The 24502-nt window shown below is 41.4% G+C and overlaps 1 long non-coding RNA gene across 1 annotated transcript; it reads right to left on the reverse strand.

Annotated features, from left to right (window-relative positions):
• Nucleotides 1–3816: 3816 nt before the first annotated feature.
• LOC109310287 lies at nucleotides 3817–24128 on the reverse strand. The gene is made up of 4 exons (XR_002101182.1): nucleotides 24119–24128; nucleotides 19059–19064; nucleotides 18360–18458; nucleotides 3817–3833 (listed from the first exon to the last, which is right to left on the reverse strand). It is a non-coding gene; the product is annotated as an uncharacterized LOC109310287 (long non-coding RNA).
• Nucleotides 24129–24502: the final 374 nt, after the last annotated feature.

Genomic DNA, 24502 nt, shown 5'->3' on the forward strand with positions numbered 1-24502 from the left:
TAATTAAGCTTCCAAATCATCACTTATTCTCCATTACTTGCCTCTCTCAAAAACATTTTGAACGTTTTATTTTTAACATGGAGACCACTTTATTTTGAGTCTTTTAAAAATATTATAATACCAATATGTCAATATTCCTTTTATGACTTGTTTTCTTTTTTTTTCCTGATTTTATATAAATTTATTGACGCACTTCTGAAACATTCTTATGCTTTCTCGGTTCCCTCATACAATGGTACACAAATTAATAATAGAGCCAATATATGTCATGGTGGAAAAATAAAAAAAGAAAGAAAGAAATCCACGCAGCTCTTATTCAGAGAAGGAGCCATGAAGCCGGACAATGTAGTGAAAATTTAATAGATTGTTGGCGCCCTGAAGAAAGCAATGTCTGAAACCTTTCAAAAAGCTATATGCTTGGGAAATATGTGCCTATATTATGTGTGATGAGTCGTTACTAGCTACTCTAAAGGAGATTAAGCTAGTTTTTCACTGTCATGTTTTACATGTGGGGGAACTCTAAAGACCATGCATAAATCATTTTTTAATCGATCTGTTTATCCATAAAAGCAGAACAAGTTTAATTAATGATTAATGAAAATCAAAGCACTTTCTATGTGCAGTAGTGATAGGTAGTTTTATTTTCCAAACAATATAAGTTCCTATCTTGAACAGCTTCATTTTAGTTATACTGCCTGTTTCCTTTCACTAATAGCACTTAGGATTGAAAACTTGAAGGACAGAGCCATGCAGCCACTTAAAAAATATCTATTGGTAGTTTCCCAATGCAACCAAAATATGGGCCAGATACAAATCTGTTTTTGCAGGAACACACACAAAACCTCCCTCCTGCTACACAATGACACACACAAGGAGTAATTGCAAAAGTAGGCCCTGTGGTCTGGGACTCCTTGCCTCCTGCACTTTACTGAGAACAACCCCTCCTGGAAGAAGGCAAATCCTAATTAGTCATTCTGTTGGCCAACTCACAGGATCATCATAACATTCTAGTTTATTGCACAGATGCAAAAGTCAGACCATAAAACTTGGTGCTGATCCCCTCAAACATACACACATACATGTATACGCACACACTCACAGTAGCTAGCTGTGAACACTAAGCACCGGTGTCAAGATATACCTATCCCCAAGCGCTGGACTCTGCCGTCAATGGCCAGTCGAGGCTTCTTTCAGTACAGTGTTGCTTCAGATGGGGGTCACCAGCTGGTCCTTCTGGCTGGACAGGCAGGGTGCTGGTCAGGTCAAAGAGGGCGCCATTGGGGGTCATTCTTCACTGGCTTTTATCCCTCTCTGGCAGACTTTGGTGATTGCCCAAGTCTCAGGCTTACCCAATCCAGGGATCATTGACCTCTAGGGACGTCCCTCTTGGTAGCTGCTGGATGGCAGCTCTCAGCCCCAGGGGTCACATCCACAGGTACGTGCAGTCTCAGGAGTCCATTGATGAATTTTGACTGATTCACTGCCGTGATGAATAGAGCTCTGGAAATGGTTGATCGGGGGTATTTCAGCCCCAAAGGTCTGTTTCCAGCATTGATTAGTTCAAAACGGGGCTTCCGCACCTTTAACGGTAAAGTTTCAGGGAGTTCCTGGCTCTGTATAGATTCTTTCCTCTTCTTGGTCTGTAGTTTTAATTGTCGTTTGTTAACTTGTTTATCCAGACTAGCTACTGTGTTACACAATCAACCATGATTAATTTAGGGACCCGCTCCATTCAGAGATTCCTGCCCTTGCTAACGTTGTTACATGGTACAACTTTTAAACTTAAAGTACATTTGTAACAGCATCTACAAGCTGTATTTTCACTACATGTACACCTTATATAAAAATCATAATATAATAAAAGAAAAAGAGAGAGGAAGAAAGAAAGGTAGAAAAGAGAAAGCATCCCCAAAAGGGGACAAATACTGCAAAAGGGGCTTTTGCCATATGGAGGAGCTTCACATTTGAGGGGCGGCGGGTAGACAGAAAGGTTTCTTGCTACAGTGTTTATGTGTCTGCTCCCTACCAGGCTCAGTCATTTTAAGTTGCCTCCCATGTTTTCCTCATGCCTTTCTGGTGCTGCTGGGCCTTGACATTTGATCAGAAAAGACGGTTGAAGACCTAAAGAGGCCATTTTGTGACTGGCAGCTACTTCTCAATTGGTGTGTCTACATTAGATGCGTTACTGTGCAGTCGACTAATCTACATGTGCAGAGCATTTACTATGCAGTAAATTAGGCTAGTGTGCAGTTAGCTAGTACCTGTAAATACAGGTACTAGATTAACTGTGCAGTAGTTGCTACACTCGTGTAGATACTGACTGGGAACAGATTTGCTCCCAGTCAGCCTAGGAAACGAGACCACAAGGGACAGAGAGCTCTCTGTCCCCAGTCCTGGTGGTGCTCAGCTCCTGGCTCCACCTGGAGCCAATCAGTGCCAGGACTGGGGAGCTCTCTGTCCCAGCTCCTAACTCCCAGTGCAGAGCTAGTGGCACTGTGGGGCAAGTGGGGGTTGGGTTCCCAGTCCCTGCCCACTCCCCAGAGCAGCCAGTTCTGCTCTGCATTGCACAGAGCTGCTCCAGAGGGCGGGCAGGGGCCAGGTTGCCAGCCTCACCCACTCTCTGAAGCAGCCAACTCCGTGCCAAGCAGGACAGCTCCCGATAAGCCTTCTCACCCAGCGGGAGACTCGCTGACAGCTGCCCCACACCAAGGACAGCTTCCAGCAAAACTCTGCTGGGCAGCAAAGCCCTGCCTAGCAGGGGGCTTGCTGGCAGCTGTGTGTCCCAATGGGCACAGGGCCAGGAGAGCTCTGCCCACTGCAGGGGCAGTTGTCTCCCAGCCCCCTGCGTATCAGGTCCCCTCCCTATGTGCACAGGGCCATGAGACACCTGCTGTTGCAGCCAACAGAGCTCTCCGGCCCCGGGCCCCTTGTCACCCTTTGGGCTAGCACCCAGGGGAGTCTGGAGCTCCCCCTGCTGCTGCAGAGGGGCAGAGCAGGGTGGGAGCAGCCCTGTATCCTGTTGGGAGGACATCTGCAGGTGTAAACGTGCTCCCAGGGAAGGCTTATTGTGCAGTATCTTACTGCACAGTACACCTACTATGAATTAATAGTACATGTAGATGCACCCAATGTCTTCTTGTTGGAAAGAACATTTAACTGCTGCTACGTTTTTCTTTTCTCATTCCTGATGAGATGACATGTTGTTACAGGGAATAACCTTGTCCGGTAATAATGGAACCAAGTAAATAGCTCTTTACAGAGGAGCACTTAATGCCAATGTTAGCAAAAGCCAGGTCTCCAGCATGCTGCCTTGTTTTGCAGAAATATTATTGTTATGGAGAGGTAGAAGGCTGGTCAACTGATTAGCACATATTTTGGTACAGTTTTTATTTCATCCTTGTTCAGATTAAAATATTTGAATGAACAAGGCTTTAGTCTTCAAATGGTGCACTTTACACTAAAGATCACAGATAGAATTACAGTCTCTGGAAACATAAATTCCTGAGAATTTACACATTATTTGTGTGATTATGCATGGCATCAGCGGTTACAGTAACTGAGCTCAGGAGTAACTGGGTGAAATTCTCTCTGGCCTGAATTTTACAAGAGGCTAGAGTAGATTTAAGATGTCCATAGATTTAGGGTAGCATTTTTTTCTGGTAATGAGACTTGAGCAACAAACAGTTTAGTGATGAAGTGAGCCCTTTTCTGGATCTATAATATCTGCCGGCACACTTCGAATTTTACAGGTTTCTTCATTACTTAATTAGTGGTTTTGACATGAGAGTGTCTCATCCTCTGGATTACTTCCCGTAACTATTTTCTCACATATCCTCTCTTCTCACCACGTGGTTGTAACCAAAGCCAGGAGGAATTGTTTTTGTGTTATTGATTAGATGACTCCTAAATCTAAGAAGTGCTTTCAAGGTGACCTAGAAGCATGTCCAGCATGCATGTCTATGTTCATGTTGCGTGAATATTTGTAATATTTTCTTTTTTTGCCCTGATTTTTGGGGGGAACAGAAATTAGCTCAAACAAATCTTTACAGAAAGCAAATAAAAAGGGTCAGTGATAGCTCTGAAGAAAATTTGCAGGTTGCACTCGAACACATATTCATGAATATTTTACAGTTTGCGGTAATCACCTAGTGCTAATACTAACGGTGAAGAATTACTCTACTGCTGCTTCACAAGAATTGTACATGACAGAAACCGCTGCTCTATAATATGTATTAACCTTCCCAGTCAGTAGATCTGAATAATTATTGATTTGAACAGAAGTCAGTGTTTGCGTGTAGTTTTTTGGAGCATTAAAAACAAAACAAAGCAAAAAAACCAAGAAAAAAACTGCTGATATTTGGAATAATAAACCCAAGTGGTCTTTGCAGAGCACCCAGCTATATCACTGCTCATTTCACTAGTAATGTGCATGTTAGAGAGTCGGATAGACCGTTCTAAACCAAAAGTGCTCAGCCCCTGGAGCTGTGCTATCTGCAATGTAAGCTCCCTACAGGCTGGAAAGCATGGCCCTGTGCACTAGATTTAGTATGCAGGGAGGTGAGGGTGTGCAGAGCCCTATACTGGGACATAGGGCTTGGCAGGGACAGCACAGGGCACCAAAGCCCCAACTGTGGCGCACAGGGCTATGCGGGACCTGATCCTGGCACACGGGGCCCAATCTGGCCCAAAGACCAGTCCAATGCCTCTCATCTGGCCCATGGCGACCCATCGTTCTAAACCATTTGAGCGGTATTCATTCAGACCCTACCAGGCAGACTCTTTCACTTCCTACTTTTGTTCTCTGCCTCATGTTTTCCTCCTTAGTCTGAATAGCCAATAAAAGTTATTTCAGTTCATTCACTCACTTTTATACATGGTATGATCCATCCTTACAGAGCTATTTGATATGTATTTGAAATGCAGGGCTGATAATTTTGTAGCACTCACTTAACTCCATGTTTCTCTGAAAATTAACTACATGTGTGAACCTCCACTCAGCTATTCCAGTTGACTGAATAAGAATTATCTCTGGAAGATGTTCTGGCAAAGGCTCCATAAATAGAAATGGACACAGCCATTTTTCATGCCTACAGCAGAGCATTTGTATCTCGTTTCAGATTAAAAAGTAAAAAGAAAAAAGCAACGATGACCAATTTTAAATTTTACCCACACAAACACTTTACTATGGCAATATGCGTGTTATTTGGGAATGAAACACGTGACTGTGAAAGAGAGAACGGTAGTGTCACTTTCAGTGAAAATTAATTGCAGTGCACATCTGTGTTCACATGCATGCATATGCAAAGATATCTTGCTAATATGGCTTGGTTTCAGATACTGAACAATAGAAAATGTGTTGTGAAAATGTTTCTATTTTAGAGTCATATGAACTAGGGCAGTCTATGGTTTTGATTTTCATGGTTAAATAGAACCAAAAGATTAAAATGTATGACTAGTATTTGTTTTAAAGCCTTCTTACCATTGCCCTTGCAAAAAAGTAAGACATGACTCCTTGGCTTCTTAGCTGGTGTAAAGTGTAAGATCAACATGGGACTCAATGACAAGCTACAGTAGCTGGGGATCTACCCAGAAAAGAATTATTGCTGCTTCCTCTCTACCTCATCTCTCATGTGTAACTACGGATAGAAATACAGACCGGTCCTTTTCTTCCCCCACCTAAGCTGACAAGCAGAAAACAGCAATGTACAGATAAGAGTTCACTGGGCACTGTTTAAACCCAGGAATCTTCTGTACTTTAGATAAAAAAGGAAAGTGAAGAAATATTATTTAATATTTGTTTAGCTCTTGAGATCAGTGATAGTGCTCTGGATCTTGGGCTATCAGCTTCCAACTTAAAAAATGGAGTCAGCTCGGTGAGGAATAAGTTAGTGGAAAGTACAGAAATAAGTGAATCTGGAAATAGTTTAGGGGTGGGAAAGGAGAAGTAATGAGATGTGGTGAAGGGGGATTAATTTGATCTGAATGATGTCACATGTACAATGGCACTTCTGGGCTTAAAACCTCAGCCTGTAGCCATGCATTCCCTGCTGCTGGATTGCAGAGGCTCTCAACAAAAAGCCTCTATTAATGTTGCCATTCCTCTCTTTTTAGATTGTAAAATTTTTGGAATGAATCCAACTCAGCCACTGAAAAGTTTTTCATTATCTTTTTTTAATTTTTTCTCTCCTTATGTGATTTTTACCTTCCCTTAATGTTAGTGTGTGTGTGTGTGTGTGTGTGTGTGTGTGTGTGTGTGTGTGTGTGTGATAAAAGGAAGTGTCTTTCATTTCTATCTTATTAAGGCTGTATAATGTTCTCCGCCCTTCTGGTATCTCAGTTCACCTAGCTATGCCTTGAAGGAAAGGAATGGGAAAGGAAGCAGGAGCAAAAGCAAACAACAAAAGTTTGGGATTGTCTTTGGTAGGAAAAGTAACTCTAAAATGTGGTGAGAAAGCTAGTTTGACACACTTTTCTCTACCTGGGGTTCACTGAAATACCTCTGCAAAAGAAATAGGCAATCAGCTGGAAAACAATTTTCCTCTAGATCTGTAAATCAATCTAGCCATCTATTACAGGCACACACAAAGTCCTCTTTGTCACAGGATATGAGAATTCTCACAACCCCTGTGAGATATAGAAATACTATCCCCATTTTAAAGTTGGAGAACTGATGTACAAAGCCACTCAGGTATTTAGGTACCTGAAGCCAATTGGAGTTAGGATCCTAAATGCTTTTTTTTAAAAAAATAACTGGCCCAAAGTGATAAAGGACCAGAGGCAATAAAGCAATTAGGCAGGATTTCTGCATGTAAGTCTAAAATGGAGATTCTAACAACCCCTGCTCAGCTGTCAGAGGACAGCGCAACTTATACAGACAGCACAACTCTGTAGACAGCACAGCTTACGACCTTAGAGCTCCCTAGATGTCTGAAAGTCCTATTTCTGGGATCATCTAGAAGTGCCTCAACAGTTTGGCACATACATCATGACTAAACTCCATCGGGATCAAGAAAAGACGTTGCTCCGCCTCAGTTCCCTGATAGTTTTGGTGCAGTTCTTGCAGGACACCTAATGCATACCACTGGGAATATGCCCCCTACAAAATGGCCACCAATTTCCTTTATGCATCAGGAGGCGAGGAGGATCGGATCGGTCAGTTGTACCATTTCTATAATAATCTAGTAGTTAGCACATTTGTCCAGAAAGTGGGTTTCATCTAGTGGGTTTAATTCTCTCTTCTGCTTGAGGGCGTTCAAATCTACATCTTCACCTCTCAGGTCAATGCCCAGCCACCGGGGCATTCTCCACCCTTCAGGTTGAAACCGTGTAATTATACAAAACTAATTCAGGATACTGGTGGCTAGAGGAGAGTGTGCACAAGTGATTATGCCTCTGTAGCCTGGTTATTAAGGAAGGGCTGGCAGTCGAGTTCTCCCTACTGGGCCTGATAAGTTCATATGTGGACATGATGTAAGTTTGAGATGTCCGAAGCTCAACTTCCAGCCCTTGAACCATCCTTCTTCTCAGCTCATAAAGTTTCTCTACAGATTGCAGTTAAGTTGACTTCAGTTCAGCCTCTGAAACAAAATATGATTGATTTGATTCAGTGTTAGATGCCGTTACACTTGGAAGGACTAAGTTAGACTCTCAGGTTGGTTCTGTTAATAAATCTCACCGGTTTTTGTGATATGCTGGTGGAGTCCTATGCAGCAGCTGTGACCATGAAATCACTATCAGGAGCACTGACTGAAAGCACCAGCCCTATATGAAGAGTTTGCATCTGTAAAATTTAGTAATGCCATACAATATTCATATTTTAAGTATTCCTGATAACATAAATGGAACATTGCAAACTGATATTTCCAGTTAGTGAGCTCGCTTCCTGATTTTCATCTTTCCATACATATTTTTAAGCTTTTCTGCACTTTACTCAAATCTTCTGTAACTACTCGTACTGGTTTCTTGCTTCCAATATGGGCAAGACTCTCCCATTCACGAGGCAGAAACTCCTGCACTGGTCTTCAAACTGTGATAACAGCTCTGAAATGAGTCACCAATATATCTCGGAAACACACTGTGAAGACCTTCCATACTGCATTCGGAGAGAGGAAGTACCATTCCCTGCGCTTGAAGTACTGAATAGACTAACACCAAGGAAATGAGAAGGTGATAAAGAAGTCCATGGTCCCAAAAGGATAAAAAGTTAGGATCCAGTGAAAATGATCCATCTTTGATTTTTCTCTAATGTGCTACTGTCACCATAAAAGATCCCTAGAGCACAATAATGGCAAAGGCAGCTGGGCCTTATTCCAGCAGAAAAGAGAAAGTGATTTCCCTGCTTAAGGGAAATGCATCAGGGACAAGATTTCAACAGGGAGATATACTGTGTATCGGATAAGTCAAGCTAATCAGGAAAGCGACTGGGCTTCAGAAGATGTAGGCGGGTTAGGTGCTACAGGATATTAATTTACGAGCTGCAGAATAAAGCCTTGTGCCCACAAAGAAAGAAAATTGCACAAGTGATTGAATCACCGGAGCAGGAGAAACAGTTTGGATCCAGAGTCTGAAAGAGTAAATGAACAATCACAGAAAGCTGTAAAAGGTACCCTGGGGCAGCAGGAAGAAAGCAAACCTGCCAAAAGGGGCTCAAATGGCACAGGTGGGATGTAAATCCCTCCCCATCCTCAGCTGGGTAACGATTACGTGATCTCAGCAGAAGAATGCCTGTTGGTTTTATTTTAAAAGGAAAGGAAACGTGAAAGAAAGATTGTCTTTTGGTTCTGTCGTGGTTTTGTTTGTTTGTTCGTTGAACGTTGATCACTCGTGTAAATGGAGACAAAGCGAGTGGACAAAATTCCAGTTTGAAACGGGGCAGGTGGCAGTGAGAATGGTAACGGGGCAGAATACCTGCCTGCCCACGTATGTAGCAAAAGCACTAAATAAGGCACCACAATTGCTTGTGCACTACAGGCTCTCTCCAAGTCATGCAGAGATGCATCAGTTGAACCATTAGAAGGAGACTTGTACTACTCCTCCCTCCTGGCTCCGATGTCTTTTATTTTTTTTGTAGATGGCCAAGGAACTTTGTTTCCTGAGATGTACGTGTGATACAATAACAACCCGTTGGGTATGTGTTGCAAAGAGGTGGACCCTTGTCTCCATGCTTTTAGGTATCCAAGTATAGGTACTCTGTGGCCCCAGAAATGAAGTGAAATCCTGGTCCCACAAGCAAAACTTTCAACACATTGCTTGCCGGTAAAATCAGCTGTAGGTAAGATTGGAAAATATGCATTCCTCTTCCAACCAGCAAGCGTAACTAGGGCAGATTCACAGCAAGGCAAAACTGAGGTGGGTGAGCGGCTGTCTCTTCCTGTGTTGAGTCTTGGAACAGCTCACCTCTTAGTGAATATTCTTGTTAAGACTGAAAGATGTTATCAAATCATAAAAGAATAGGACTGGAGGGGCCCTCAGAAGCTCTTCTAATCCAACACTTGCTGAGGGCAAGAATACTGCTGTCTCAACCATAGCAGATAAATGTTTCTTCTAACATGTACGCACCAACTCCCAGCACAATCTCCCTAGGTAACCTGTTCCAGTACTTGGCCACTCTCACGGTTAGCATTATTTGTATTTAACAACCACATTTATTTAAACCTCATCTCACTCAGCAGTGAGAGCCTGCTGTTAACTTCAGCCACTCAGTCTGTTCTGCCCCCTCCAAGCCAGAAGGCAGCCTGCCAGAATGGAGGATGACCATACCTTACACCTCGCTGCAGTGCATGATCATCCCACTCTTCCTAGGCGACCAGTTCAGAGCCAGGAAAGAGCTCCATATCACAGTGCTCAGCCATCGCCCTCTAACCTGTCTGTACAGGCTCTCTGCATCTCGCCTGTCTGCTGCAGTACTTCCCACTATGCTTTGGACCTTGCAAACTCATTCAAGGTCAGGCAGGGACTGCTTGTAACAGTACACTGGCCCCTTTAGGGTGAGTTACTGACTTTATCATAGTCTTCTTTAAGCAGCAAGGCATTCTGAGTCATTCCAATGGACTGATAACAGTGCTGAGATTGGCAATAATTTATGTTGTGAAAGCAGACAAGAATATGAGAGTTCCTTTGTCCCCAATAACAGAACAGGGAAGAAGGTTGTGGGTCTGCCTACAAAGAGAAACAAAGACTGGCATCGAGTGGCTGGTGGACCTTTCCAGGATGGACTCTGGGCAGCAACAGTCCTTTAGTGGTGAGGGTGTGGGAGTAGAAGAAAACTCAAGCAGGGGAGTTCATTATTCGGGGGCATTCTTTGAAGATGTTTCTGGGCAAAGAAAACAATTCAGGCATTTGAAATGTAGCTTGGGGAAATCCTAGTACCTTATTACAGAGGCTCAGAGATAACATTTCTAGAAAAGGAAATATTTATCATTGCCGTCCCCGCCACAGCTGGCAACAGCTGGTCAATTAACTCTGCATGGAGAACCTGGGACTAGAGAGACAAATATCGATCCAGGTACCATTTTGTCCAGGCATTTTCATTTAAGTATCTCTCACCCTTTGGCTGTAACTATGGGCATAAATCAGAGCTTAAAAGACAAATGGGAAGAAGAATCAGATGAAGAGACCATTTGTCCTATCAGCCTATTACAGCCAGACTGACCGTTACCTTATTTATATGGTTGATACCCTGGACATGCTTTTATTATCCAGGCACATACTAGTAACTGCTAATATTTGTTTATATAATAATAGCCCCTAGAAGCAACAAAGACTGGGACCCCATTCAGCTAGGGACCATGTGAACAGTTAGCGACCATCCCTTCCCCAAAGAACTTACAAGTCTGGAAGGGTGGAACTCATTGCCACCAGATATTGTGGAAGCTGACACAGTTTAGCCAGATTCAAAAAGGTATTGGACAAATTCTTGGAGGAAAGGGGCATTAGTCACTATTAAGCATGGGAGTTAGGGATACAGCCTTTGAATTAGAACTTCCTTAAACGCTAGAGGCTGCAAGTGAGAGAGCAACACTGGAAAATAAAAAAACCCTGGTCACACCCAGTTCACCTCGCCCTTTCCGCACCCACCCTCTGCCCCTGTGTGACAGGTTACTGGGCAAGATGGCAGTTCTTATGTTCTTAATCTAAATGAGCCACCTTTCACCCAAAATGGACATTTAGCTATCAACCAAAGCCATGATATAAGGCAGGAAATGCACACAACTACTTGGCACCCACTTGAAGACAGTAGGGGGGCATGCCCACAAGCACGTACTTGCAGTACCCGTTTGCTGTACTGCTGATTTGCAGCGTAGCAGGGGGGTTTTGACACCAGGAAATTCTAGTGTCAAAAAATACCACTGCTAAAAAAAGTGCAATTCACGTGGCAGCAGCATGTGCCACCAGGAAAGGCACCTGGCCAGTCAGAGCCATGCCCTGGCTGCCAGCCAGGTTCCAAGTGGCTGGCTCGGCGCCAGGGCTGCCCTGGGACGACACCAGGTAAGGCCAATGGGGCCAGCACAAATTCCAGCCCCAGCCTGCCTTACCCCACCCAGGTCACTGCCACATGCCAGAGTACGCGTGCAGGGGCGTGCCCAGGGACAAATAGCAACGGCACCACTTTGTGCCACTGCTGTTTGTCCTGCAGCAAACCTGTACCCCCTGCACATGCATGCTCCTGGAGACACACTCCGGGAGTTTAGCCTAAGTAAGGACTGGGCCCTTCTATTCTCACATTCCTGCTTTGCATGGTGGAAGGAGAAAAAAAAAGTGTATTGGAACAGAAAAGATTATTGTGCAAGGTTTGGGGAGAGAGACTTAAAGAATGATTATAGATGCTGGAATGTACAACAAATTCATCTTAATAAAGCAAGATCTGGCTGGAACCAACACTGGTCTTACACATAGTTCATGGTACAATGATAATGGCAGCATAGGATGATTCATATTACTTATAGTCTCAAAAAGAAAAAGTAGATGCTGATGCTTAACTCTATAAGCACTCTTCCAGTGCCTTGTCTGCACTGAGGCATCCTTTTTAAATAGTGTGCCTTTAAGGTTTGCTTCCACTTGTGTGAAACCTGAAGAAAGTGGCTGGGAGAATTGGGTTAAGTCAGATCTCATTAGTTTATACATGTAACCAAAGATAGTCTACAGTTAGATATTTTAGTTAGGGCGATGGGGCCACTTTGACATGGGAGAGAACAAAGTCTGTATTCTGTAGTACCCATGTCCAATTGTTTGACATTAAACACAAGGAATTTATTTTCCATCTCACTGTAAAGTCTTAACATGTTCTATTTATAGGAATTCCAGCTCTCTCAACTCCATTAATGTAACCCTGAATTATATTAAGTCGCCAGAGAGAAAACTATTAATGTTAAGAGCTCAATTCACAAAGAGGCTATTTGATATTTAATTTAGATTATATTTTGTTTTGCTTGCCTTCACTGTAAAGACATGTAAAGTCTGGCTCGGCGCATAAAGGGTTAATTCTTCGGCATACTAGAAAAGTCAGAAGCTGGCAGGGAGAAGTGGAAGAAAGGTGACTGAGAGGAAGTATTGTTCCTGTTGGACTGGTTGAAGTAAGAGAAAACTGCTCATGCTTTTCTGTGGCTGAAATGACTTATATTCAAAAAGCAGGACCTGGTTTTGTTTCCTTTAATTATCTCCAAGTGTGAGAATATTTCCTTGACCATCCCACTAAAGTGTGAAAGGAGTTACCTTTTCCCTCTTAACCACACACATTTACGCTGTTTTGGTTTGACACAATATTTCACTTTTTTCCATGTGAAATTCAACTAAACAAAGGTCTTTTCACCTAAGACACGGGGGGGGGCGGAGAATGGCCTATTTTCCCCACGTTCTTTTAAAATTGGAATTATTTAAGAAAAACTTATTAATATAGTCTGAATTTCAAAATAAAATTATTCACTTTTACACAATTGGGATGTTTAGATGCAAGCCAAAATCTACAATATTCACACGTTAAATGTAGTCAGTTTGCAAATACATCCTACACATCTGCAATGAGTACCTTCAACCTCTAGTTGGTTTTGCCTTTCACAGTTACAAATTATCCTCACTTCAAAATCTATAGCGCTAAATAAATGTCCTAGTCCTATGGGGGAGGAGGGAGTGAGGGCTCTGTTTTGAGAATATCATATGAATTCCAGTTCATTTTTTATTATACCACCCATTTTCCATGGGAATATCCTTTGTACCCTGTGTTGAGAGCCAATTTGAGCTAGAATATGCATCAATGGAAAAGAAGGTTCGTGTCCATAACCTGTATCTATAAGCAAGAGTGATTCTACATGCAAGAATCACATCGTCTCCAGGGAAAAAAGATTCAACTAGAGTAAGTAAGCAAGAAGGACTCTGCCTTTCTCCAAAGATACAGACCAAGATCCACAGCCTTTCGGGTGTGGGGGGATTCTGAGCAAGGAAAACTGCTTGCAGGGATGTGCTGCTGTGCTTAGATCTGTAACTTTCCTGTATTTGTCTAAGAGAAAAGTGTTTGCATCTGCCGAGTTCTTTTACAAAGCCGTATTCCTTATTTTACCCTGATGTGATCACTAAAGTGTTAAACTCTACATCTGAGTGCCCAGGGGAGTGGTACATGCATAAGTAACTGCAGATGTGATTTGGGAAGGTCAGCATTAGTCCCGTGTCCTAGGGCAATTGCATTGTAGTGTCTCCATATCCCGAGGAAGAGCTGCCAGCCAGGAATCGTGTCCAAGATGCCAAAACTAGAGACAGTGTCTGGACACTGGCCAGAGCCAGCTGGCTTGAAAGCCAATGAGAGCCAAAGGCTATGTTCAATATAGTCAAGACGGGGACTCGCCAGAGATATAATTAGGCATAGTCGATGCTAGTCCTAATCCAGAAGTGGGATCTGTAAAGGAGGAGGAGTTACTGGCTTGTATACGATGAGAACAGAACACTGTTTCAGGCTCAAGGATGGAAGTTGTAAGGATTTTCTTTTCGCTTTGCCATGCCTCTGTACTCCCTGGTCTCAGCAAAAAAAAAAAACAACCCAAAAGTGCTGAGAAGAGGCTATTCTTGAAACATTTCCAGTCTAGATCAAAGAAAAAAAATTCTGACAAGCCTTCTCTTGTTAGATTTCCAGCCCGATGTCTACAGCAAATAGGCTTTAAAACTTAGCTTGCCTGAATTGCGATACTCCAGATGTAACCATGTTTTCTACTAAATCAATGTATGGTCCTCTGTGTCTTCACAGCATTTCAGGTAGACTTGTCCTGTGAGGATAATCTGCTATCTTCTTGGCATGCGTGGAACGGAACTGATCTGGAACCCGGTCTCCAGATTACGGAGCACGTCTGTATCTGAAGGCAGCTGTTTAATGGAAATATTCAGTTTGTATTTTCTGCCACTAATATTTGAGTGAGATCAACATTATTGAAGCTAATTAGAATTCAATGAGAACTGATTGTTCATTAGAGAGGGAAAAATATGTTCCTTGGAGCCTTTGGTTTGATAGAACTATTTCATATAATTAAGCAATTCCACAACTTGGCATTTTATCCCTCTTGTTATCATTGCACTTTGCTAATAAGTTTTTAATTGCAAATCATCTCAATGACACAAATTACACAAATTGTTTACTGATCAGCAAAAATGCTGTGATAACCAGCTTAGATGATGAACCTTTTGGAAGAAACTAGCCAAGCTGTGTCTTTTTACATAGCTTGGCATTAGATTCTCTTCAGCTCACTTAAAGCATAATAATTACACGTTTTAAGTATCCTAGCTTATCGTGGTGTGTACTGCCTGTACAAATACTTAAGAACTGACAGAGGGGTATCAGTAGCTGATAAATACCTATTTAGCAACAGAGGGAAAAAGTAAGTGTAAAAAATATGAGGGATCGGTTGGTGTACATCTTTAGAATTCAGTTAGCTATTCCAAACTCCTTGTCTCTATTGCATATGGTATTAAGGTTGACATTGAGGCAAGCATAGATAAATAATAGAATTATTTTAATGATTCTAATTTACATAGTTACAAACTCAGCTGCACCTTTATTAAATTTGAAGAAGTATTTATAAGTAGTTTTTAAATAGGGCTTAAATAGTTTTATCTTTGGTTTTAACTACTTAATTCAATAAATTATTCAGGTTCACTAAAGAAACCGCTAGGAAATCTCTGCTGTCTCCTAATGAGTGACAGACACAAGAAGGTAAAAGAAACGTATTTCCCTCTTCCCTAAAAATCTGTATTTGCCACCTCCAGATTGAATTATAGACTCTGGTATATAGTTTTATAACTTCTAGTTTGTTGTAATAGTCTATGGATAATAATTATTTTATGTAGCAGCAGAAATCTTTGAATATTATTATGATTTTTAGAAGAGTGTTTAATAGGTGTTTTAAGTGTGTACTATAGGCAAAGCTCCTGGAGATTTAACTAAACTGTTCTTAAGAATACAAAGGCAAACACCCAACAGGAGCATCTTATCAAGGGGCACAACAATTCGTTGTAAAGCAATTTTTTTGATTGGATCTCCACGAAGGTAATGGTGCCTTGCAACCTGGTTTTCCAATGCTTTGGAAAGTGGAGACAAGAGCTTCCTTTTTGTCTTTCCCTTCAGCCTACTCACTTTCTAACCAAACACTTCAATTTAAAACATGCAGAACAAATTATGGGAATGGTTCTTATTAAACACCGATTTTGTTACATAAATAGGTTAAGTGATTTTTGCACCTTTTATACACTTGGGAATTGTTTTGTGTAAATCTTCAGATTTTTTTCCTAAAAGCTTAGAAATGCTGTGAGACCTTTGGGGATCTGTATTTGCCATAACTTTGTATTAAAATGCCAATTTATACAAACACTGTAATAAGATGCTTTACGAGAAATTCAGAAAGGAGTTGTAACATTTTCACTGATTTATTAAATTAAATAGTTGTTTTAAATACACAACGTTTATTTTAATTGGGGACAGTTAGTTAGCCAGGGTGTGTGGCTAGGCCAGGCAGCATTCCCCACTCTGTCCCCTATCCCACCAGTAGGACCCAAGCTGGGGTCTGCCTAGCTGGGCTGGAGCAGCCTGTGTCAGGCCCTCTCTGCCCTCCCCCCACTGCTGCAATGAAAGGGGTAGGGCCATTTTATACATACATATATATGTTTATATACATACATGTATGTATATATGTGTGTCTGTATGTACATATATATACACATATACTTATATATGTACACACACACATATATGTGTGTGTGTGTACATATATCTATGTGTGTGTGTGTATGTATATATAACTGTTTTAGTGCCAAGTGACATTTTAATAAAAAGTAAGCATACTTGAACTTATTTGAAACAGAACTTCCAGCTTCTGTTAAAACCTAATAAAACTAAAGTGCAAACAGCAGGAAAAGGACTGTATATAGTAGTTCAAGCTCTAAATCTTTGTTCTGAGGTTTCCCCCTGCAAGAAAAAGACTTGCTACCTGTTGCACATCAGAGTACATATTCATAATCCTACTGCACAGTAGACGCTACTACGGCTATCCGTGAATGCGCTGAGCCAATAAAAAGGTTGTAACAGTAAATACTGGGATTCAGCTAAACCCTAAAAGAGGTGTGCCTTGCATGCCCAGTTCAACTAGGTAGGAGAGACAGCATAAAGTTCCTGAATGAAGCAAGCAGTGCACGCTGCTCACACTTGTCAACTCCAAAGGCACTCTGGTCTCAACGGTCTCATGTCTTTCAAGCCAGCAAACAGCAATGAGACAAAGAACAAAGATGCCACTGTACAATATGAAGAGGAAACAAACTTCTTTCTACAGAGCACTGATTTAGAAGCATAATGACATCACCACAACTTCAGTAGTGATGGTGAGACAGCTAAGTTTGCCAAAGCACTTCCAAGGAATTAAACTGACATTGTCCTTATAATGATTTCAATGGGATATTGAAATACTATTGTAACTTATAGCGAAAGCTATTCCTGTTAAACACCTAAAGACTGTCTGTTGCCAAAGAAGACACACACACAATAATCTTTGCAAACAGATTGAAACAGGATATTCAAATGAGTTTAAGATTCTCGCATATCTTTGCATATCTGAGGACATGTCCTTTTAAAAACTTCTTTTAAGTAACTAAACTTAAATGCTTTGTTCTCACAGGACTTAGATAAAATTACACATATTGACCATTTATAAAAAAATGTTTTAGGTTATCTGTAATGAATGAATGAAACAAGATTCACCTACACTTGAATGAAATTCCTTCCTTTATCAACTCTTAGTTTTCTGTGATAACGTGAAAACAAAACTCGTTACTAAGTTTGAATAAAACACACTTGATCTTTACACATGCAGAGAAGAGGTAGTCCCAGTCTTAAGAGCATAATTTATTAAGAGCTCTCCACAGTGAGGTACAAACAAGATCATAATTGAAGTGCGCTTATATTTGCTCTTGAATAATAAATACTAGATTGTAATTGTTTTGCTCGTCTTTAATTGTCCCTGAGGCATGGCAAGAACATTATATAACTAAATAGTTGGAGTCATATTCCTAAAAGGATTATTAAAATTTGGTCTTCTCCTTCTCCTTCTTCATTTATTAAAATGAAATTACTTTGGTGCTCATCAGCTTAAAACACTCATTTCCACCTGACAAGCTAAATCAAAATACCAACTCCCTTTTGACTGCAAAGCTGGTTTGTTCTATCACTGTGTTCTTTCTACCTCCATGTTGCTACGAACTCCCAAGGAGTTGTAATGCAGGGATAGTAACAGAGAGGTTATAACTTTGATCATTTTTGTTTCAAGTGGAGAGATGGCACTACCATGAGAAGAACCAGTTACCAACCTTAGGCTTAGAAAATGAACACTAAACAGGGGAGCTGAAGCTAGCTAATGTAGGCATTAGACACGGGGGATTGGAAGCCTATAAAAGGACCACGTCCGCTTGAAATGGCTAACTCTCATCAGCCACAATGGGAAAAGACACATGTGTTTAAGCAATGAAGTCCAGAGTAGGGAGTTCAACAAGGGTGAATAGATCCTGAGGCATTTCAAACAGATTTTTCATCGCAAACCTTGTAGAAAGATTTCTGTTTGCCTCAGCTCTCATAAACCATTGATATAAAATCAGGGATGCAGGCAAGTCGGAGCTAGAATGAAGCACTGGGGCCCCCGCTGGAAGAAAAAAACCGGTGAAGGGCCTGATCCTCCCCTTGCCCTGGATGGAGCCTGCCCACCTCTCCGAAATATGCTGCAGAAATGTACACTGTTACTAAATCTGATCATAATGTGCTGCCAAATGTGTACACTGTTACTCAATTAAATTATTAAAAGGGGCAATTAAACCACTAAAAGGGGCAATTCCCCCATGTGTACAAAGGCCTTTAGTCACATGTACAAAGGCCCTCTTATTCTATGACTTTAAACAAGTCACAAGGTCAGACTTATGACAAAATATGTGTTTATATTCCTAAGCTGGCATTTCAAACATGGACAGCTTTGTGTAGCCTTTGGTGAGAAGTTTTGATTCCATTGAAGTATTTGGTCAAAGGGTAACTTAAAATCCGGTGTTTAAAGAAATACTTTTGCAGTAAAAAATTAATTGCAAATGTTTTGCAGGTTTCAGCTAGTGTGTGTGTGTGTGTGTGTGTGTGTGTGTGTGTGTGTGTATACATACACATGTACATGTACACATACATACATATATACATTTGCTGAAGAATATAGTTTTCAGATGATTAAACCCACTTGTGAAGTTGGCTTGAACCTGGCAAGAGGTCTGGGTTGAAAAGTGAGATTTTTATTGATACTAAAATAAAACATTTATATTTCTTTTCATTTTGAAATTTAGTTTGATTGAATATTGCATGTGGAAAAAGACCAGAAATGTAAATGTTCAAAAAGTTTAAAAAATTGAGCTGAAATGAAGCTTTTTTCATATAGCCCTAATCAAGAGATGCATAAATGATTCCATAAATATGATGATCATCACAAATCACATATGAAGTGCAAAGGATGTGCTTCAAGGTTGAGCGCGACAGTTCTCAGGACCCAAGCTACCTGCAGTATTTCTACCCTGTACTGCTGTCTGAAGGGTAGATATGCCTTAAGTGGAAAGAAAATCAGTCTTATGATTTAATAGTACTGTACCTACCAGTTAATCTGGTAGTGACATACATGGGTCATGTTAACAGAGTTGTGAAGGTGCTGGTGATGGCTCCAGAGGTGTGAGTTCAAGCCCTGCTTTGGATTTACACCAAAGGCCACCCCAAATTGATGCAGCTGTAAATGGTTACCTGGTCATTCAGTCTAGCAGTCAAAGGGGGTCAGACCGGATGCTGGCTATAGGAGTCACTTCGGTGCCACAGGCTACAGAAACTGGTGTGATTTAACACACTTATCCTGGGTGCTGCTAGACTCAAAAGGACCTTTGACCTTAACTACCACGTATGCTTGTGTTTCATTTGAGATGCATTCCTTGTTATGGATTGACACCATACATGGTCACTCAAAGAGTTTTTACAATAACTGGTTAAAATGTCCTACAACTATGTATGCATTTTGTTCAGTCTGAAATGTTGAAGCTAGGACTTCTGTGATCTGACAGATTTGAATTTTAATCCCACCCGAGGAAAAGCAGCTCACCTCTTGAGAAGCTTCACTTTCCCCTACAGCCTGCAGCCAAGCCCTGCATGACTTATGATTGCTTTAAGACACTCAATGTTTTCAATAATTTGAAACTATTTAAAAGAGCATGATGCCCCTTAAATCTTCCCTTTTAGTTAACTTGGTTTTTGGAACAGTCAGCACATCAGTCAAATTATAAAAATCTGTGCCTTGGGCACTCTGTGCATTTATACAAAAGCAAAAACTCTAAGTCTGCTTTTAAGCAATGCTGAGTAAATTATTATCACTTTATATCATTTTCATGTAATCTCAACTTTTAAAACACACATCTAGGTCTCTTCCTTTCAGCAGAAGCTACCTTATAAGGAAACACTATCCACCACTGAGACTAAATGAACACAGTGTCACCTGCAGCAAAAAATGCTGTGTTTTTCAGACTTGCTCCTTAGTTTAAATTGTAGCAATGAATATAGAATTGGTTTACTTTGCTCAGACTCACTCTAATGGACCATGAGTGCTCCCTGAGCCACATTCAGGATTTCACTTACTTTCTTGTTTGAGTCCTCTCCAGTGAGAGGACAAGTGTCACTTTATGTAAAGCATCTGCTCTGTTGCAACTATCTCTGCTGCTGGTTCTCTGTCTTAGCTTTTTTCAAGGGAGGATATTATTAAAACCAAGCTTATCTTTGCATGGATACAAACTATTAACCCAATTTAAAACCAAGATTTTGCTTCAGTTGTAAATCATTGTTATTGTGAAGGTTTGTTATTGAAAATCTTTACTTCTCTCTTCCTCTGCCCCCTACACATCTGTTTATTTCATTTCATTTCTGAAAAGTGCACGTAAACACAAGCTTATTGCTGTTTCTCCCCCTACATCCATGATCTGATCCTTCTAAATTCAGCAGACACTTCAAATCTGGCAAGTTAGCAGTTCATGCCAAAGGAAGCTGCAATTTTCACTTGTTCATTATTTGTTGCTTTGCCTATGTTTCTTTCAGACCCAGACACAGGCATGGGCGAACACAGGTGGCTGCCCAGGGCCAAAAAGGGGGCCCAAAAATGAGAGGAAAATAATTACAATTGCAAAAAAAGAATTTTTAATATTGCACATATACGGGACTGGCAATGTTATCAATTGAGAACGAACCATTTAAAGTCATTGATATCACAGATATGATAAAGACTTTTGCAACAAAAAAAATCATTATTTCTGGCAAAGGGGGACCCGATACTAAAAATTTGCCCAGGGCCACCAGGAGTCTAGGTACAGCACTGGTGCCTAGGTACAGCACTTTGGCACCTGCTGAAGTGTGCCTGGGAGGTCTATGTGAGTGTGCTGGGTTGCTCCAGACCTGAGTGGGTCTTGTGTGAGTGTGTGGGATCACTCCAGGACTGAATGTATGTTTGTATGAGAGCAAATGGATGCGTGTGTGGCATGTCCACAGATCCACAGGCTTGCTTGAGGCTGCCTCTCTGTAGTGAGGACGAGAGCCCATTAGGTTGGCTGCTCCACGGCGAGGAGAAGAGGAGATTCTCCGTGGTGAGGAGAGGCACTCCTGTGCGTGGTCCTGCTGGAACTAGTGATCTGCTGGCTTGGTGATTTGGTCACATATTGATTGCTGTGGTTCTTGTCTGATCCAAATTTGCATTGATTGTTGTTACCCACTTTAGGTTGAGCTAATTATCCATCATTATTGTTACTTATCTCTCTGCTGGTATTAATAAATTCCTGTTTCATCTTTAATCCTATTGTCATCTTATATCCCAGGTAAAAACCAGGGTGGGTATACAAGCCAGTATTGCTAGCCAGGTCTGCTGGTCACTCTGGCTAACTTCTGACTTTTGCCACTCCTTTCTGACCCTTTGCCAAGCCCATTGAAGGTGAGGTTCAGACTCCCCTGTGAAACCTGGGCTCAACAGTATCCCCAGGAGAAGATAAATACCTTTGAAAAGCGATTGAACTTTTAACAGTAGTCAGACAAGAGTTACACGAGGAAGGACCTTACTAAACTATTGTTTAAATTAGAATATCCTTTTGCCTTGATAAATAAACACCAAGGTTAGGCTTGGTTTAGTGCTTAGGCTGGGGAACTTGCCTCACTTGTATCTGACATGGAATTTATTTAATACTTGCCTGTATTTGCTGAGAAAATACATTTGTGACACGGTGCAAGCATCTTCAAATGCCAACTTTTGTTCTTTCCATGTTGTCTTCAGCAGCATGGTCATCCTACACGTAGACAGACACAGTCTTGGGCTGAAACTGGGGAAAAGAAGAAACTGCTAGTGATTTTCTGTCCTAGTCTGAGCAATGTGAATATTGCCCAACTCAATAACAAATGTTGACTGCTGTACCGCATGGGCTGCTATTCAACCCCTTCTCAGTTTTCTCTTGTCTGGAACAAATGAGCCCAGTTCCCTCAGCTGCTTCTCAGAAATCATGCGCCCCGGCCCCCAAACTATTTTCGTTGCTTTCTGCTGGACTCTCTCCAATTTGTCCACATCCTTTCTATAGTGGGGTCCACATCCTTTCTATAGTGGGGGGCCCAAAAATGAATACAATACTCCAGATGTGGCCTCACCTCTGCTTTCTGATCTACAGGACTCTACCCATCAAGCCAAGACAGCAGCTCAACAAGGTCAGTCATTTGACATTCACAAGAACTGGCCTTTCACCCTAATCAGGACTGATAGGAAAAAATTCTACTTTTCAAACTATAAAAGTGAAAATTAGCAGATCTACACTTGATGTGAGCCTTCAAGAGGCCGAGAAGCGATGCTTCTCATGAATCCTTTGTGGCTCCTTTATGAATCCAGTGGCACAAAATTCACAGGCCAATTCAGTAAGTTATGCAGGGTATTTATTAAATAGGGCACAACTAATACAATCTCTCCTAAAGCCAAACTAAGCTAGAAGAATAAGCACATATAAGTACCATTTATTTAAACATACACCAGCTATTAGGACAGGAGAATATGCATCAGTGCTAGGAAATACAGAGGTTGTCTCTCCAGCAAGACAGCAGTGGGGTTTTAGTTTCACCCACCCTCAAACTTCATCAGTTGAGTTCCACAGAAAGTTATGCAATATTAACTTCTGTCTTTAGTATTATACTTCATTCATTTTTGATTCATTACAAGACTGAATTCCCCAGGCAAGGGTGAAAACACCCCTCTAGGAAATATAGCTAGTGAGAGCTGGCTGGGTGTAACTTAAGTCAGTCTATTATAAATTTAACTAGAATGGGTGAGAAAACAAATACAGGTATATTCTCATCTCACTGCCAAAGACCTAATAGCTATCTATCTCTAAGATGGCCTTGTTTCCCTCTCAGAAAGCAGGACCAAAAAAAGAAGAACAATTACAACAGGCTGGAAGACTTCTAAAGACAATCGACTTCATGAGTTGTGCTTCAGTAGGCCTGGAAGATCAACTTTTAGAAGCAAAGAGGAAAATGTTTGGATGCAATTGAGTGGGTAACTAATTAGGCCTGAACTGAAACATCTGTTTGAGTTACTTTGCTCCAGCTGAAATGTTTAAGAGACATGCACCCTTAAAGTTGTGATCTTACATCCAACAGGTATACTGGTTTTACTTCAGAGGTGAGACTCTTACCCTCAAGGGTTTATGCATATTTTTACAGAAATGATGCTAGCCCAGTTTATCGATGACATCCATATTGGCTCTTAAGAATTCTATACAATAGACAGCCTCATGTTTAGCAAAAAGCACAATGGTCTCAGGATCCAGGAAAAGTAGCCCAGTCCACTGGTCAGAAGTCAAAGGTCAGAGGCAGGAGCCAGGAAGACAGCTGGACAGCAGCTGGACACAGTGTTAGGGCTTAACAGGGTCACTAAGGATACAGAGGAAATGCAGTGAACAGCCTGCTGCTGCTTCTCTGTGGATGTATCTACAGGAGCCGTTTACTGAGAAGTCGACTCATTAGCTCTGCAGTAAAGTGTCACCATCCATGCAAGCAGTGCTGTTAGGCTGGAGTAAACTAATCAACTCTGCTGTAGGATAGTGCTGCCCAACTCAAGTACTATTCTGCGGTGGAGTTAATTACCCTGCTGTACCGCATGTGTATGTAGACTGACAGGGGCTGGCTGGTGCATGAGGGTGCTACAGTATAGGACTGTCTGCCAGCTAGCCCCACACTGTAGCACCCTTGTACCCCAGCCAGCCCCTCCACAGCATCTGGAGCAATGCAACAGCATCCCCAGGCTGGAAGGCTAACCCCACCACTCTAGTTCAATGTGCTGTGGTCCCAGGTGAACATGTAAACACTGCACCCAGGAGTAATGAACTCCGCCACAAACTGCACTGGAGTTTGTGTCAAATTAATTTCATGTGTAGACACACCCTGTGAGAACTTCAAATGGCTGAGCTGATTCCTGTATGGCATAGATCAAAGAAACAAGGATGTGAAAGTGAAACAAGGCCAGAGGCCGGTGAAGGAGAGTTAGCCCATACAGTTGCTTCAGTCAACTTAACTGAAAGGTACTTTACAAATGTATCAGGCAATATCAGAACTCAAAGGGAGAACTTTCCATTCTAATAATGGAAATGTTTAAAACTGTACTCAATTCCGCCTAATTCCACAAAGCAGTAACTCTCAATATCTTGGTTGAGATCTTGGCCACTGCAGCTGTTTTATGCCAGTTTGCCAACACAAAGTAGCCATGCTTCTGGGTTAATCAACTACCTACAAACTCCTGGATTAAAAAAAAAAAAAAAAAAAAAAAAGACTCCCCAGATGATATTTGAATCATGATACTGTGATCCCAAAGGAAAGGCCCTGCTACTGGCTTTGCCCTTCAACCCCATTATATCTTGCAGTAGTTTACTGCAAATCACCAGTTAGATTATTAAAAATAAAATCTGTGAT

This window comes from Crocodylus porosus, unplaced genomic scaffold, assembly GCF_001723895.1.
Source record: "Crocodylus porosus isolate Cpor-Errol unplaced genomic scaffold, CroPor_comp1, whole genome shotgun sequence".
Taxonomy (NCBI): Eukaryota; Metazoa; Chordata; order Crocodylia; family Crocodylidae; genus Crocodylus; species Crocodylus porosus.